The 17,790-nt window shown below is 45.4% G+C and overlaps 1 protein-coding gene and 1 long non-coding RNA gene across 6 annotated transcripts in view; one reads left to right on the top strand and one right to left on the bottom strand.

Annotated features, from left to right (window-relative positions):
- The window catches only part of BOC (BOC cell adhesion associated, oncogene regulated), a 71,238-nt gene extending 63,175 nt beyond the window's left edge, over positions 1-8,063 (bottom strand). For 3 of the 5 annotated variants that reach the window (XM_090276647.1, XM_090276626.1, XM_090276665.1), the window contains exons 1-2: positions 7,637-8,063; positions 3,189-3,279 (exon numbers count right to left, since the gene is read on the bottom strand). The gene's annotated coding sequence lies outside the window, so the exon portion shown is untranslated. Of the gene's footprint in view, positions 1-3,188; positions 3,280-3,465; positions 3,602-5,146; positions 5,181-7,636 lie in introns of those variants that run through there. The other 2 variants (XM_090276636.1, XM_090276655.1) reach the window with 2 other exon arrangements.
- LOC150021550 (uncharacterized) overlaps positions 7,366-17,790 on the top strand; it is a 55,483-nt gene continuing 45,058 nt past the window's right edge. Inside the window, exons 1-2 of the long non-coding RNA XR_016511144.1 lie at positions 7,366-7,815; positions 12,343-12,491. This is a non-coding gene — a long non-coding RNA (uncharacterized LOC150021550). The remainder of the gene's footprint in view (positions 7,816-12,342; positions 12,492-17,790) is intronic.

The following is a 17,790-nucleotide window of genomic DNA, read 5'->3' as shown; positions in this document are numbered from 1 at the left end:
TTCAGACGATGTCCCAGGGGTAAAAACAAAATGTCAGGAGACATGTCCTGAGATGAGACCCAAGGCGGAGGCGGTTTTTGCCCTGCCTGCTCACAAAGCCTGGCCTCCTCGTGCTGCTGCCCTGAGCACGTCAAAAGCTCCCAGCGGTGGTCCCAGGCTCCCCTGTGTATCTCTTACAGCAAGTCATGTAATAGGCCCCCCTGCCCTTTACACTTTGTTGCAAAATAGATAGCTCCCCCAAATGAAGGGAGCTCTGCTGTGGAGGAAGAGATGGTCTGGGCCTTACTTTTTCCTTGCAAGCCTAAGTTTTGGAGTCAGCAACCTTCCACAAAGATCTTGGCCTAGCCCCTCCCCAGCTGTGTGACCAGAACAAGTCACTACAATTATTTAAGTTTCAGCTCCCTCATCTGCAGAATACGATGATAATGCCCATCTCCACGGGCCTTCAGGGGCAATGCTTGCAGGGCCAAGCACAGGGCTGGACACACAGTAGGTGCTCACTACATGGTGGCTATCGCTCTCCACATCACTGGAAGATGGCAGAGGCTGCCTCACTGGTACTGAGATTCCCCAGTCTCAGCCTGCCCTCCAGGTCCACAGTTTATTCTGAGTGACAGGGTGATAATTCTTCCCTCCCATGATGAAGGTGGCCTGCTGCTCCTGTGTGCTAATCTCTTGGGAGAGAGGTATGACACTAAATGCAAGGCTTCATTTGTAAATTTGGAGAAACAAAAATGAACACCATCACAATACTGGCTTCAGCAACCTGTTCCACTCTTTTCACCAAAACTCAAGACCTTTGTGGTGTTTCAGCGATAGCGGATTGGTTGCCAACCTTGTTGTTCCCTTTGGGCAGGAGAGCTGAGCTCCCCACCCCTCTTCTTTCCCATTGTCAAAGACCACCCAGTGAAACTTGCTGGCAAGCTGCCACAGTCCGGACAGGAGAAAGCCAGGCCTAACTACCCAGCCTCCATCCCTGCAACAGAAGGCTATAGAACCAAAAGCACCTGACTGTGGGGCTTTCACCTGCAGCTGACGCAGCCCTCATGATGGCAGACCACCAACAGTGTCAGGGGAGGGTTGCAGGTGACTGGTTCCAAGGCCCGCACATTGGAAGAGCTATTAAAATCGAATGCGTGGCTGTAACACAGCAGATGTTCATAGAACTTGTTCACTACAAAACATCCATTCATAATGACAGAGGTAAACAGCTGTGAATTTCCATCACTTCATGTGGGCTCACTTGCAAAAGATGGCACTGTGCTGACTGGTCGCATTATAAAACCCTGTTCACATGGGCACAGGTACATACAAAGGAAGGGCTACAGTAATAGCACTGGGGGATAATTGTCGTTAGACAGAAAGCAGAAAGAGTCTAATGGGGGAGATGACTTATGAAATAATCTGCTTTTCCAGAAAAGCAATAAAGCCAGAACCCCCCAATTTTCCTCTTCAATGAATTGTGACCCATACCTAATAAACCTGCTGGGATTATAATGTTAGGTAAGTTCAGACTAGTAAAGGCACTTGGCTGGGGCTAATCTGGAAAAATGTTGGCAGAGCCAGGGAAGGTCAGAGAGGGCTCTCGTCAAGAATCCAATTCCAGCCCAGCCTGGGGGGCCCTCTAAGGCCAGCCGGTTCCACATACCCTCCTCCTCTTACCTGTAATTCCCATCCTGTGTGACAGTTAGCTCTCAGCAGCCAAGGAGGTTCCTGGGCAATTGCAGAGCCATGTGACTTTTATTTGTCCCTAAAAAAAATGTTTCCTCACTTGCTACTCTGGGAATGATTTCAGAGCCGAGCAAACCTACCCCAGACAGTAGAGCAAAGGGCAAATGGAATTGATAAGTAAAAAGCTGAATTCAGGCTTTCTAGAATTCTCAGCTAAAACCTCACATAGATGAGGGAAAAAAATTACACATTTGTCCTTTTTGCCATGAAAGCTATTCAGTTACTGGTTTTAGAAACCTATCTAGTAGTCATGTTTCTGAGATTCTATATTCAGTGCAGAGACTTTAACTTTCCTAAAATAAAAATAAAAATTAAACTACTCTGAACTTAAAATCTCCCGTCTCAAAAATACTTCAGCCTATCAGCTGCTGAGAAAAGGGACATTTTCAGGGAAAAAATAATGATGGACAAAGGTTAGAAAAACACTTCAGTACTGCATCCCATCGCTGCCTGTAAGCCTTGGCCTGAGATGTTGTCTCTCCTCTGTCAAGAAGCCTTTCTTAATCGACACGGTCCAGGTACTTTAACACTGGAGTTTGAATTGCATGGCTCTGCATTTCCCTTCCCTTGAGGAATGGGATTCTGATACACAGGAATGGGCTCTGGTACACAGCAAATACTCAATAAACGCTTGTAGAAGGGACGAAGGCTGCAGTCTATACACAGGTCATCATCCTCATCTTGTCCAATGCTGTCCACACTCATTTTAGAAGAGAATAAACATTCCTTTGCCATACTTTCTGCTGCTCAGCTCTTTCTGACTTATTTTTTATTCAATCCTACTTACTCTGGCCATATTATGTATTTTCCTGCTACTAACCAGGAGAACTAGTTGAGACTTTCCTCAACATTTTCTCTGGCAACCAAGTTAAGTTGACTGCGTATTACTGGCTCTGATCTTTCTCCTGTGATTTCCTCTTACTGCCCAATAATCCTGTCCCAAACATCAAAGGCCTTCTTTGAAGATAAGGCCAAATTCACCATTAGGAAAAGAAAAATTATTTCCTAACTTCCCTTCAGAAGATAGAACGACACAGAATCCTTCTGGGTTTTGTGAGATAAACACTGCCCGGGACATCGGATCACAAGACATTCGCTGTAATACCACTGACGGAGACATAAACACAGGGCTTTCCCTGCCCAAACCTAAGCACGACTTTTCCACAGCAGCCGTAGACTCCAAATCCCACAGAAAATGGTTTGTACCCAATATGTCCAACAGTTTGCTTCAGAGAAGGGGGGGGCCACATGGCCATCCCAGGGGAAAGAGGCCACCATGGGCTCTGACTAAAATGTATCTCAGCCAGACTAGAACGTGTTTAGTCCACATTCCACTCTAGCTGAACCCTTCCAACACAAAATGATGAAGAACATTCTGTCTTCAAGTGGCAACACAAAACATGGGAACTGACAGACCCATCAGGCCAGAGATACTATACCGAGGGCAGAAACCTCACCTGCTTCTTCTACTTCATTGCTGCTCACTCAGATGGTATGAGTGTTGACAAGACTTCATGGGTCATGGGTTCCGGGAAGCTTGTGCTGGGACTGAGGAAAAAGAAAAGAGTTTCATCTTTTGAACAACCAAATAAACAAACACTTATGAAGTATTTGCTTTTAATAAAGTACATTGCTACAAACCATAGTAATTCCTTATTAACCCATTTTATAAATAAGAAAACAAAGAAAAAGCAGTTTTTCTAAGATCAGAGGTTTCCTTAAGTCTCCAGTTACCTGGCTCCTTGCTAGAAATGAAGTGAAAAATGGAAGAAGGATGTCCTGGACAGTGTGGCTCAGTTGATTAGAGCATCGTCCCATAAACCGAAGGGTTGCGGGATCGATTCCCAGTCAGGGCTCATGCCTGGGTTGCGGGTTCGGTCCCCAAGTGGGGCGCATGCGAGAGGCAACCAATCAGTCCTTCTCTCTAAAATCAATAAGCATGTCCTTGGGTGAGGGTTTTAAAAAATGGATGAAGGACAATGATTATATTACAAAACTATTACCTATGTGTCCAGCAGCCCATTTCCATAAATATTCACCAACTATCTCAATAGTCACCAACTATCTCTCAAGAACACATTATCAGTTGGCTTCATACAAAATAAGGTGGGCTAACAGAAAGGTTTTTTGGGTAGTAAGGCAGCAAGCAAGAAATAAACCCAGCAAAAGTCAAGGGTTGGCTACCAGATGGATCAGGCCGGAGCAGAAGGCTCCCTATGGAGGTGATATTATCATGAAGTGGGACAGAACCAATTACGAGAGCACTAAGAAATCTGGATTGTAAACTTAGACTGTTTTTAAGGTGGGTGGTGACTTGTTTGTGGGACTGATGGAGAATGGGTGGGGTATGACAGGTAGAGAGTGGGCAGTCCAGTCATGTGTCAGCAACAATTGTCAAGGGCATTAACAAGTGTGGAGGTAGCAAGACAAGAAAGATGATGTGGATGGTGGAATAATAAAAGGAAGGGCAGGAAAGGCTGGGTAAGCTTGTGGAGGGAGTCTAATTCAGTGGCAGTGGAGATGTCGGAATCCATTTGCTCAGTGGTTTCAACCAGCGGCGTGGAGTCCGTGTGCAGAGCCAGGACCCCCAGCCCTGGTTTCCCAAGGCAGAGCCCAGCTTGAGGTGGATCCTTTAAGCCTTACTTCCTCCCCCCTTTCTCTCCCCATTAGCAACCCTGAGGGCTCCATGGAGGCAAAAGCCCAATTTAGGAAAGCTTTTAGTAAACATGAATTTCTAGATTAAAAACAAACACTCTTCATCCCAGTCCCTGGCCCAAATATTTGATTCAGCCTCACAAATGATGAAAATATTACATGTGAAGGCTTCATGTGAGAGCACTCTTAGGATCTGGGTCATTTCAGCCACAGCAGTGGGATTGGACATGTCTGTTTTCTGAGTGGCTGTCTGACTACAAAAGAGTCTATACTTTTATCATAACTATGTGAAAAGCATGTATGCACATGGATGAAGAAAAGCAAGTTGTGTTATATATGGGATTGTGGGTAATTTTCAAAAACAGTTTTTTAATTATTAGTAGAAGCTTGTGCAATACATTAAAATTGGGAGGGGGAGGTAGTTCAGAAAACCACCCTTGGTCTAAGAAAGGTTATTCTCCTGGCACAAGACACTCCCAGCCCTCAGTCTGATGTGCTATAAATGTCTGTCTGCTATATTGAAGTATGGAGATGACAAGAAGTTTCATGTATTAAACTAAATAGATTTTTTTAAATCTAAGAAATCACTTTTTCCTCTCCCTCTCCAATTTCCATGTTCTTCCCCTCTTTCTTATTTTTCCAGACAACAAGGAAGTTTGGAGTTTGAAGGAAAGAAAGTAAACTCCAAATGTATAATATATTTTAGTGCCAGGTTAATACTTTCTTATTCAGAGGCCAGAAAGTACTGGATAGTAATTACCTGTTGCACTTGGGTCTTCATTGGTTTCTTCTCACTTGTTTGAGAGACACAAAGAGAAAAATCCTTATTCATTAATCATATCAGCATCTTTGCTGAAATCTGAACCCAGATCCCCTAGGGGCCTTTGAAATACTGTGACCACCAGCCTCACTTCTCTCCCTCCTTGCTTAAACCCTGGGGTTCCCTGGGGAAGTCAACTAAATTACCTCATGAGTAAAACCGACTTCTGCTTAGGGCATGGAAACCATAGATAAGTTGCTAAAGAGAGCTGGGAGCCCAAATACTTGAAAGAGCCCTTGAAGGGTAAGGAGAATCCCTGCACCCCTTTGTAGGATGGAAAGGAGCATAAATCATCCTCTAATCACAAGCTGGCCAACCAGTCAGCAGCTAAGCAGGGTCCTCTCTGTCCCCTTCCCAGATGTAGTCAAGGAACCAACAACCATCCTGGCCTCTATCAATCTCCTCTCCCAAGCAAAGTCAACTCCAGTGGTTGGGGCAAATTCTCCTGAGAAAATGTCTCTTACAATGTAACAAATGTCTGTTACTCGTCTGAGATCTTTTAAAAGAGGACAAAACAGACAGTGTCTGCTGTCTCAATACTGGGGTTTTGTAGGTGTACACAGCCTCTAGCCACCTGAAGGGCCAAATCTGAGTAATAAACAGGGACAAGCAGGGACGGCAAAGTGGCACAATGAGACAACTCTTACTTCTTTCACTTTTACCTCTTTCCATAAACTCATTCCAGAAAATCATTTGGCAGGAAAATCATAACTCCACTGCTATTCCTACCCTGCCTCTGTCCCACTGACCCCAAGGTGCTTTGAGATTACTATGGGAACCTTCTGGGTTTCAATTATGAGACCATTAAAAAGTGCCAATTATAAGACCTCAAAAGCGTTCCTGGGTAACCTGCTACACACCTCAAAATGGCCAAGCTCTATGCCTCAGAGTCACTTTAAGTAAAGTTCAGAGAGCAGGTCACCCAGATGTCCTGAGCTCCCCTCCCCCAACCCCCACCTCAGTCTGACAAGACCATGTTTTAATACTGTCCACACTGCTCTTGAAAAAATGGGGATTGATTTATTAGCTGTAACCAGAAGGATGAAAAAAACCATCACAGAGCTGGGCTGCCTGTTCAGGGCCTAGTCATGGAATAAGTCAGAAATGTACAGGCAGTCAAGATTTTTGAAAATGACATTTATTCAATGGCCAGTGTCTGCAAAGTTCAGAGCAACAAAGAACTAGGTGACAAATGTGAGCTGGGTACAGGGCATTTGGAGGTGGCCCAAGGGCCTGACACCAAAATATGCTTTTCACTTAGTCCGTTCGAAAAGGTAACTCTGGGTCAAAAAACGTATGTGAACCCATTTGAACTAGCTGAGAAGGGATGGGGGAGGGGCGGTATACCCCGCCACACCCAGAAAGTGCCTGTTTAGGACTGCTGGTGTGCGGTTTGGGTATTCTTAGCTCTACTGCCACATCTCTGGAGGACCACAACAACCATTCAAGTAACCCTACCACTGCCATCCCCATCTCCAAAACAAAACTAAATAAAACAATCCCCAGGGCTCCTTATACTCCTCCAGGTTTGCCTGCCCACCATCCCTCAAAATCCACCCATCACCTGGAAGAGCAAACAAACCTTGGACATCCTGAAAGTTTAGTAGAGCCTTCAAAAACCCAGCAGAAAATTCTTCCTGGGTCCCTTGCCCCTTCCCACTTGTTCAGAGGTTCATTGCCCCACCTTCTCACAGTTATACAAACAAAAACTCCAAGAGCACAACCCCAGGAGTACGCTGCGCCCGAACACATGGGCGCGCGCGCGCACACACACACACACACACACACACACACACACACAAACCCCCTTTTACTGCTGACCCAACCCCAAGGACACCCCACTTCAGCTTCCTCCTTTTCACCCCTCCAGCTAGGGATGCTCTTCTGGGGCTGTTTCGCTCCCGGTCTGTGTGGTCCCTCTTGTTAGTGTTTTCCGTTTTAAACGCCAATACCATAAACCCTCACTCCCGAAAGACACCAAACGGGTGTTGGGTGGTTCTGTGTATTTGCCCGATCGGTCTGCGGTCTTTTCCCCATGTCCTGGCGCACGGAGCCAGGACACTGGTGTCAACCTTCGGGGTAAGTTTGGGAGGCTGTCCCGGCGCTTCTTCCACCCTTGGAGCTTCCGGAAGCCACCGGCCAGACCGCACCCGCAAGGAACGAGATGCGGCGCCCCAGGCACCCCGCTGCCCGCCTTGTCCCAATTCCTTGGTCCCGCGCCGGCGCTCCCTCCCTCGGCCGCAGCCCCCGCCAGACCCGCGGGCCGAGCGCTCGGACTGACTCCTGTCCCCCGCGCGTCCCCATCAGCTACCCGCTGGCGTTTCGTTGGCGTGGCCGGCCTGCGGTCGCCTCTTGCCTCCTCCCCTCCCCAAACCAACAAATAAACACAACTTTTTATGAAAAGAAAACAACTTCAGCGACGTGACTCACCTCTGGTGCAGCCGGCTCCTGGGAAGGGAGAGCCGGGGCCGGGGGCCAGCGTGGTGGGCTCGGAGAGAGTCACACAGCACCACGCTGCACCGACACACAACCCGCACAGTGACACCCAGGAACACACAAAACGGGAGACGGCCACAGCGGGAGCAACAAAGGAGCCCCAGACCCAGAAGGTGCCGGCTTGGGAAGGAGGGCGCGTGCGGGCGCGTGCGGCTGCGGCGGGCGTGAGTGTGTGTGTGTGCGTGTGTAATGTGTGTGCGCTCGGCGCCTGACACAGGCGGGCCGGGGCTCAGGGACCCAGCGGCAGGAAGCGGGGGCCGCTGCGGCGGTGGCGCCGGCAGGAGGATAAGGCAGGGGACGCCGCGCCCAGCGCACCCGGTCCTTCCATATGGAAGAGGCTTTTTTGGATGACTGAACTCGCAAACAATTCCTTCTTTTGCTTCTCCTGCCTAGGAACCTCCCATTACCGCGCGAGGCGGAGGAAGAGGGGGGCAGAGGAGCCGGGAGGGGAGGAGGGGGAGGAGCAAAACGGAGCAAAGAAAAAGTCTTGGAAAGGAAGCTGGAAAAAAAAAGTCTCCCAAAGTCAGTTTTTCTCCTGACACCTATCCTCTTTCTGTTGTGCCTTAGTATTGAGCGTTCCCCCAACTTCTCTTTCTTTCCCATACACATGGGATGTCCCCTTTCTCCCATACCCACAGGCTTCCCTTGAACCCCATTTTCTCTTTAGCTTCACCTCGGACCATTGCTCCTTTCGCCCAGTTACTTATCCCCAAGTCTTTTTCTGACACTCCTCCCCTCAATAGTCTCCTTCAGCCTGCAAATTAACTATTGAATAAAATCATTAAAACCAAAATTGTTATTAAACTCGCCCCCGCCAAAAAAGTGGGGTAGCGGTTGTCGAAAAAATTATAAGGAAACCAGTCTCGGGGTAGCCCCAAGGCCACCTCCCCCGACCCACCGGATGGGTTGGGAAGGGAGCGTTTGCCGCGTCCTCTTTGACAGCGCCCTGCCCTGACCTCCATTCATCATCCCAGGATAGAAAAGCAAGGAAATGGATGAGAAGGGGAGGGCGAAAGAGGGGTAGTGGCCCCAGTGAAAAGTTATGTACCTCCTAGTGTGCGTGTGTGCGCGCGAGCGCGCGTTAAACCCTCTCTTTAATGTTCGGCAGAAAACATGCTGAATATCGGTTCTCAAACTTGAGCTGCATCAAAACCCCTAGGAGGTTATGAAAACACATTGCTGGGCCCCACCCTCTGAGTTTCTGATTCAGTGGGGTCTGAGGTAGGTCCCGGAATTTTCATGTCTAGTAACGTCCCAGGTGCTGCTGCTGGTCCAGGGCCACATTTTAAAAGCCCCTTTTCCAGGGTATTGAGAAGTCAAACATATGCTGTGTTGGTGGCACGTCGGGTGCCCTTCTTATTCTTTAGAGATGAAACATAGATTGTGAAGGGTCATCCAGTCCATACCCTTATGCAGCCACTGGGGAAACCAAGACCCAGAAGGGTTGAAGCGTTGCTCAAAGTGCACCTCCAGTTTGTGCCAAGATCGCGTGCATGCTGGGTGCTGCCTCCCTTCTGTGGCAAGATAGCTGCACTGAGGTCAGGAAGCCACTGTGCAACTTTGAGAAAGTCACTTAACCTTTCCGGGCCTCAATATTGCTGTCTTTAGTTCCCCATCAGTAAAAATACATGCTTTATACTGAATATATTTTAATAAAATCTGAATTGGAAGATGTTTACAGAAGGGCAACATAAATATATTTTATTCAATACATTGTACCGTGTTTATCCCTTCACGTATTTGGTAACCCAGGCAGGAACCAGTTTCTTTGTTGATTTACTTTAAGCTCAGGTTCCTGGGTTTTGGGGCCTGTGCCTGTAGCAAATGGATAAAGGGGATGATCCATTTTCAACAAGTTGAAAAATATTTTGAACCCCCTCTTTGAACTATACACTTGTATTCTTTCCTATCCTTTCTCCTCCAGTTTCTTCCCTACCCATTTTCCTTCTCCTTTAATCTCCGACATTCTCCCTGCAACATTCTCTGAGACCTATTTTTCTACCCATTCAGTTACCATGTTAGCTTCTACTTTCTTATTATCCTCCTTTCTGAGGCACAATTCAAGACTACAAGCCCTGGGGTCCACGCTGGGTACAGGACTCTTCATTCCCCAAGGGAGTGGGCCGGCCAGCCTTCCACTGCACTGAAAACACCCCCTGGCCCCAGAGCTCCATGAAGGGGATTCAGCTGTCTGGTTTTCAGAGATGACTCCAAGTACTACCCCCACTGGCAAGTAGGATTCCAATGAGAACACAATGCATGAAGTTCTCATATTCATTCTTCAATATTCCTATATATACTAGTCATTTCTCAAAATCTCGAAGATGTCCTTACCACTTCTCCCAGGACTCTCCATTCCATCTATTCCGGCTTCTGGGTCTCACCCTGGGCTCTGAGTCAAGGAGTCAGAGCACAGCAGAAAACAAAGACTAGCACAGTCCTTACCAACACTATTCAGCCAGGAGAAAGACCCATGGTCTCGTAGTTCCCTCTGTCCCGGGCTATTCATGCAGCTGCTCACCTTTACCATACAGTTTAGACAGAATGCAAATCACAGCTTAGTTTGAGAGAGCTTGATTCTGCATGCTGTTGGCACCTCAGATAACATCTCTTATTGCTTTTACTGCTGTTTGTATTAGCACAGTTGTGCTTATTGTTATTATGCTGGTAAAGAACATTGTGTCTGAACTCTCCTCCTTTGCCTGAAGCAAGTTCCTTGCTTAATTCTCCTCGCCCCTCTCCAGATGGAGTCTAGGCTATGGTAAGGTGCTTTCTATTGCTCTCTTCTCTGTGGGTCATGATTTCCCTCTGCCATCTTACTTTCTTAGGGGCTTTCTGAGCTTCCATCAAGTAGGAAGCATTTGGTATGGAAGCAATCATCACATTTATTATGTTTGAGGGGCAGGCAGGGACTGTAGGTCTAATGAGTTACCACATCACTGAAGGCCATGCAGAGTGAACTGGAAGGAATCCTGGTGAACGACATGAAGAGAGGGGTGTTCCCTCCTCAGTGTGCTACAGACAGTCTACCTGTATCATATAAGCAGGGAACTAGGTTATGAAGGATATCTGGAGAGGATTGTGCTGAGAAAATTACTAAGATGTAGACAAAGAGAATAATTTCTTTCTATTTTAATACAAGTCTGTTCTACTCAGAGCAGAGGGGGTTGGGGGACTGGGTGAAAAAGATGAAGCGATTGAGAAGTAGAGATTGGTAGTTACTAAGTAGTGATGATGATGTAAAAGTATAACATAGAGAATATAGTCAATAATACTGTATTGGGTTGGCCAAAAAGTTTGTTTAGTTTTTTTCCCTACATACCTACAGTAATGCTTAGTTGTCTTTAACTTCATTAGAGAAAATTGTGTTAGACTGTATTGTGACAGCTGTCATATCAGTATGCATTTTCTAAAAAAACATCAAAATTGGTGAAATTTTGTTAAGTCATTTTAATATTGAAGATGGAAGAAGATACACAACATTTTTGGCGTAGTATGCTTTATTACTTCAAAAAAGGTAAAAACGCAACTAAAATGCAAAAAGAACATTTGTGCAGTGTATGGAGAAGGTGCTATGACTGATCAAACATGTCTAAGGGGTTTGTGAAGTTTCTTAGTACTACTATTTTGGCCAAATAATTCTTTGCTGTGGGCTGTCTTATGTATTGGAAGATGTTTAGCAGCACCCCTGGCCTCTACCCACTAGAAGCCAATAGCAAGAGATAGCCGACACTCTCAAAATATCCAAATCAAACAAATTATTGTTTTAAAAGTTGTTTTAAAGGGCAACATAAACAGATACCCTTATTTAATATTTTGTACTATTTTTTTCTTATGCATTTGGTAATTTAGGCAGGAGCCAGTTTTTTCATTGATTTATCTGGTACTTTTGCATATTTTGCAAAATTGTGTTCATTGTACAGTATCGTATCGGCAGCCGTCCGTCTCGAGAGACGATGGTGTAGCTTCTTAAGAGTCTATCTGCACCGCCGAGAATGGCTGTGCAGTCCGACTCGGGAGTGACACGGTATCTGTCTCCTCCCGTGTTGGATCGACATCTTGCGATGACGCTGGAGTGTCCTCTCCAGTGAAGCTGAAGCTACAGAGCCTGGGCAGGGTGATATGGAGGGTCTGCTGTTGCCCATGCAGCAGACCCCCCCTCTCTTCGCAGCTGAAGGGTCCAAGGGAAAGACGGAGTCAATACAGCTTGGCTTCAGGTGCGCCACAGGAGTTGCCGGTGTTGACTACAACGTCAAACCGCCTTAGGGACTCCGGCTCCGGATTTTCTGTCGGGGTTTACTCCCTTAGCCTTTCCCCTGAAGAGGTATGCCGCAAGGCAGCGGAGGTTTTTTGGAGTCAGAGTTTTCCTTCTCTGATGTGCCCTGACTGGAAGATCAAACCAACGACACTTAGCTCGCAGGCCGACGCTCAATCCACTGAGCCAAACCAGCCAGGGCTAATTGTACAGTATATACAGGTTATTATCCTACTTTTTAAATTTAATATTCTAATGTGATTTTTCCCCATGTCATTACATCTCCAAAGTTCAATTTTAACAGCTGTGTAATATTCCATCAAAAAGAAAGATTATTTTATTTTATTTTTTAATTCTTACTCAAAGATATATTTATTGATTTCAGAGAGAGAGAAACATCAATTGGTTGCCTCCTGTACCCATCCCGACTGGGGACAGGACCCACAGCCTAGGTATGTGCCCTAACCAGAAATCGAACCTGCAGTCTTTTGGTGTACTGGCTGACGCTCCAACCAACTGAACCACCTAGCCAGGGTGAGATTGATTTTTATTTAACTATCCTCCTATTGTCATATATTTGGATTGTTTCCATTTTTGTTATAATCATGCATTGCAGTTGACTAAACATCTTATCATAAATCTTTATTTAAAATTCTGATTATTTCCTAAGGGTGTATTCCTATGAATAAGAGTTTTGACTCAATAGATATAACATTATAGGGACTTTTGGTTGGTATTGCAAATTGTCCTCTAGTGGCCCCAATGTACATTTTCGTCTCTTGGATCTCAACAGCAATGAGGTCATCACACACAAGGCCCCAAGTGGAGACTTGATTGAATTATATAATTTGGGTGACTGTACTGACCAGATAAAGAAAACAACTGCCAAATATTCACTACAGTGGAGACAACACCCAGGGGGGGAGTGCGAAACAGTAATTGCTGACTATGTGAGCTCTATTATATTTATGGCCTTACTTAACCTCTTCAACAACCCTCTGAGAAATAAGCTAACTTTTATTGAGGACTCACCTCTCACAGCCTCTGTGCTGGACTCTGTGTGCACATTTACTCTTGAATCCCCACAACAACACTTTGCTGTAAGTTTGATTATCTCCATTTTACAGATATGGAAAATTAAGGAACTTGCAACTTACATGGTTGTACTAATTCCAAAACCAGAGGTTTTCCAGTCCAACACACTTTTTTCCTGCAACTGTTTCATGAGTTACAGGCTGCTGGGGTAATAATTTGGAAGATGCTTGAATTTTGTCAAGCCACTGGGCTTCCCAATGCCTGTTGTTTTAAAGGGCATCCAAGTATATTCAAAGGGCTACAGTCACTTACTAACTATAATTAATAAAGAGTCCAAAGATTGTACTGTATACCTTAAGAGAATGCAGTTTTAGTGTATGAGTTAAGATTAAAGGGTAGATATTAAAATTCACATTACTGACAGTAATTAATAAATTGACTTTTGTATATATTCCTATTCTCATAACTAATGTATGGATAAAGACTTTATTTTGATCAGAGGTGCTAGAAATAAAATATTTGTGAATCCAACTTTTGAGGCTCAAATTCTAGCTGTTGAATATATAAAGTTTACATGTAGTAAAGCAATATTTGAATACAGTTGAAAAACAAATGCAAACATTAATTCATTAATTTATTATTTGAAAACGTTGCCTTCATTTTTTTCTTTAGCAGTCCATTAACTAGTTACCTGAGTTGGTCTACCTCTCCATGCTAGGCATCACAGGGGCTGCTAGGGAAGCAATGTGCATAGTTGCTGCAAAATATTTGATGACTGAATGAAGAATGATAAATGAAAGTATAAGATTGACCTCTGCAACAATTAGTAAACAATGCACGACAGCATATAATTAAAGCCTAAATTGCATGGTTCAGGCAGAATAACAGGTGAGTCTTGTTCAATGCCTTACAAGTTAAGCTGGCTGGGACTGACTTCACTAGCCCACCGCTGCCAACTCAGGCGTTCCTACAGGCCATGTGTTCTGTTGACTTTCAGAGATCAGTCTCTAGATTCCTTCGAAGCTGCCTACAGATGAGGGTACCCTAGGGGAGGATGACATAAAAAAGCAAGGTTGTGGAATCAGGACTGAGTTTGGATCCAGTCTTGTCCAACCTGTATGAGCTTGAACACTCTGAATCCATTTCTTAACCTGTAAAAATTAGAAATAATATATATGAAGTTTCTCTCTCATATATGACTCTTACTGGGTTATCTGGTATAAAACTATACCAGCTGTTTATGGCTAGAGCTTGTTCTGATTGGTCAGTTCCCATGCTGTGCACATTTGGTGGGCACTCCATGTTAGTTATTTAGTAAAAATTTTGAGTCAAAGGTGAAGTTAGAACAGAGAAATGGAAAACAGGGTAATTCAAGACCATTTCTGTGACCCGTGCTGCATGCCTGATGTTTGCACACTCCTTAAGTCCCAAATAGAATCTGTCTTAAACTGAGTTTTAAGAGACTGCACTATTCCAAGATATCAGATTCTCTGAAGCTAGTGCAGGGCCCATTTAGTCCCACATGAAACTCCTACCCTCCTCAACAACCTCCATCTGTTCCCCCCAACCCCCTCAGGTGTTAGGCTGAGAAGCTTGGATCTGGTCCTGCCCAGACTCCAGCTGTTTGATATTGTGTAGCTGACGGCAGCAGAGGGCAGGGGGTGAGAGACTCCAGATGAAAGCAAAAAACTCAAAGAGAACTGGACCTCAGAGCTTTGATACCCAACTCAGTGGGTAACAGCCTCCGTTAAATTTGTTCAGTCAGCCATTTAAGAGGGAAGGAGTTTCTCACATACCCTATAAGGGTTTTAGCGACGGGATGCTTCCACGAATGGGGATCAATGTCCCAGGGACTGAGCAGAGCAAAATAAAATGCCAGAACTGTCCTTGCAAGCTTAGAGACAGGTAATGTGCTGGCTTGTTTTGCTCCCAATATGTTGTGTATTTTTCCCCCCTTAATGAGGTACCAGGGATTTACTGGGACTTTTGGTCATAACAACAGAAAGTGACTGTGCCCCACCCCGACTCTACTCCACCCACTTCTTTGGGTTCTTCCCTCAGGGGAAGGCTATGAAGAAGGGATGGAAGCAGAGAGGAAGACAGAGCTGCTGGGGCTGGCAGCGTTGTGGGAACCTCCCCACTCAGAAACTGGTTTCATGTTGTTTGCTTTCTACCAGTTGGATTCATCAACTAGGGAATGGATTTGCTTGAGACTTGGTGGGTCCAATTTGAGAAGCATCTTACCTATGAACCTCTGCCTGGAATAAGGACAAAGTAGCAGTACTCAAGTGGCTCTTGACACATTTGTCTCTGGGATAATGACCAACAGCCCTTTCTGCTTGCTATATAATTTCTTAGACACATTAAGATATTTACAGGTTTTGTTACTGTAAAACAGTCAGCCGGAGCACTGGGGAGTCTCCCGCATTGGCCAAAATGGTGGCAGAGGGAAGCTCTTAGACTGAGCACTTGAAGAGCTAGCAAGATAACTGAAAAGCAAAAAGCCCTTCCCCCCACCTTTCAGTACCAGATTGGGCGTGGGGTCAGGGGAAGGCAGACACATGCTCCACAGAAGTCAAAATGGCACATGGGTGAGGTACTGGGCCAAAGAGGCCTGTCTGTCAGTCTAGCCTGGGGAGAGAAGGGATTGTTTGGGAAGTGGACCCACCCAAAGCATGTGAAAGTTTGTAAAGTTGATTGATCATTTTGAGAACACACCTGGTCTGTCTCATACCCCAGCTAATATAATCCCAGGGGAACAAAGAAGCTCTTTCACTTCCTCATGACCTGCACTCGGCAGGGTACACTTGCATATTCTCTCCATGGATCTGGGAGTGAGCCTCTTGCTCTTGTTAGCCCACCTGGTGATCCACTCACTGGTGCATTCCAGTGCCCTCTTGCCCAGGAGCATGCGCTTGTGTGGCCCCAGAAGCCACAGGGCCCGTGGCTATGTGGACTCCACAGGCAGGATCCAGGAGGGAGCCTGAAGCGAGAGCAGCCGGCAACAAGCTAAGCTGCCTGGGTGGGGACTAAGACCATTCAGCAGCTGCCTGCTGCTCCAAAGGACTGTACTTTAAAAAGGAGCATGAACTCTGGACAGTAGCTTTTGTCTTGGCCTTGCTGAAGACAGTTGGACTTTTCCTGGCAGTCCACCATTCTTCCAGGTTGTGCAGTATCTGAATAAAACCTCTTTCCTTTTGTACCAGCATCTGCCTCATGAGTTTGGCTTTTGTGGAGACAGGCAGCTGAACCTCCGTTGTTGTTAGGTTACAGTTTAGCAGCCATTCTACCTCTAAAGTGACTTGGGATATCTCTTGTTTTCTATTAGAGTTAATTTTATACTTTAATTCTCACAAGCAACCTTATTTCCAATCTAGTCAACTATTGGCTTAGACATGGTATCCATGACCTCCTCCATGTCTCTCTCAGTCAAAGATATTTGAAATGAACAAGATGTTGAGGCAACTGGCCGTGAAGCTGAGCTATAGCCTGGTGCTGAGGCGTGAGGGTGGTGGCTGACTTGTCTGTGTCCCCACTGATAGCCAGAGTTCCTTCAGCAACTGTAAATCACGGATCTGTGCGCAGAAGACCTGAGACAGGCTCCTGGTGCCAAATTTCCAGCTGTTTGGCATTAAACAAATCATTAAACTTTACAGTTTGTTTTTTCTTCTATAAGATGGAGATAATGATAATACCTGTCTCACAAGATTATTTTGAGAATTAATGGAGATATTAATGTGAAAGTGTTTTTCAAAGGGTAAAACACTTTACAAATGTTGAATTTAATTTCACTGTCCCAATACAATGAAACATATGGCATATTTAAATGTAAAAATAAAAACATTTTTAAATGTAAAAAAGGCACATGTTTTTAGATGCAAATAATTTCAGTAACACAATAATTTTTTTAACCTCAATCATATTTTTCAGCACTTAGCTATGCAGTCAGATAGTAGACGCAGTGGATTCTTTTCTATAGTGTCCTTAGAAGTATGAGCCCAGTCTGGTTGCCAGGACCATAAAAACAGAAGGCTGTTGATCATCAGTCAGTCTGTGTAAAACACAGCACTTGGATATCTCACTTGGAATTTGCTTTTTAACTTGTTTCAAGAGGTGGCGCTTAGAACTGAAAAGAGTATTGTGTGCCTGAATGAGTGCACCAAAACACCAGGCCAGTCTGGGGTGTGGGCACACACTTATGTGCGCAACTGCCTTTTTCCCTAATTAATCCTCTTCCTGCAAGCCTGAACCCGGCCTGTGAACTTCACATTCCACTGGTAACTGGAACTCTGGGTCCTGCAAAACCTGGAGGCTTTAATGGAACATTATTTGTTCAAGGCCCTTGAAGCAATGGTATCTAATGGAGCAAAAGCAAAGAGAAAATGCCTGGAGCTTTGGTAAGCACAGTTGATTTCCATCACAGATTTGGCTCTTTCACTCCCTGGCTTAGAAAGCCGGGAGGGCTCCCCTCCTGGACAGAGTCCAAACTCCTCTCAACCAACCCTGGTCTCATCTTTCCACACACTCAGGCCACTCCCACTCCCTCCACCCTCTCCACCCCTTCCCCCTTCCAAAGCTGGGCCTGTGCTTCTCAAAGTGTGGTTTGTAGACTGACTACCTGTAAGAAAATAAACTGGCAGTGTTTGTTTAAAAGGCAGAATGCCCTGCTGGACCTCAGAGCTACTGAATCAGAATGTCTGGGTGGAGAGACCTCAGGAATCTGCATGTCAAACTAGTCCCTTCAGCAATTCTTATAAACCGAAAGGTTGGGAGACCCTAGTCTAGCCACACTCAATGA

The sequence above is a fragment of the Furipterus horrens genome, unplaced genomic scaffold (genome assembly GCF_987537825.1).
Source record: "Furipterus horrens unplaced genomic scaffold, mFurHor1.1.pri manual_scaffold_1, whole genome shotgun sequence".
Lineage (NCBI taxonomy): Eukaryota > Metazoa > Chordata > Mammalia > Chiroptera > Furipteridae > Furipterus > Furipterus horrens.
Note: the sequence above shows the minus strand (reverse complement) of the source record. Positions and strands in the feature narration are given on the sequence as shown.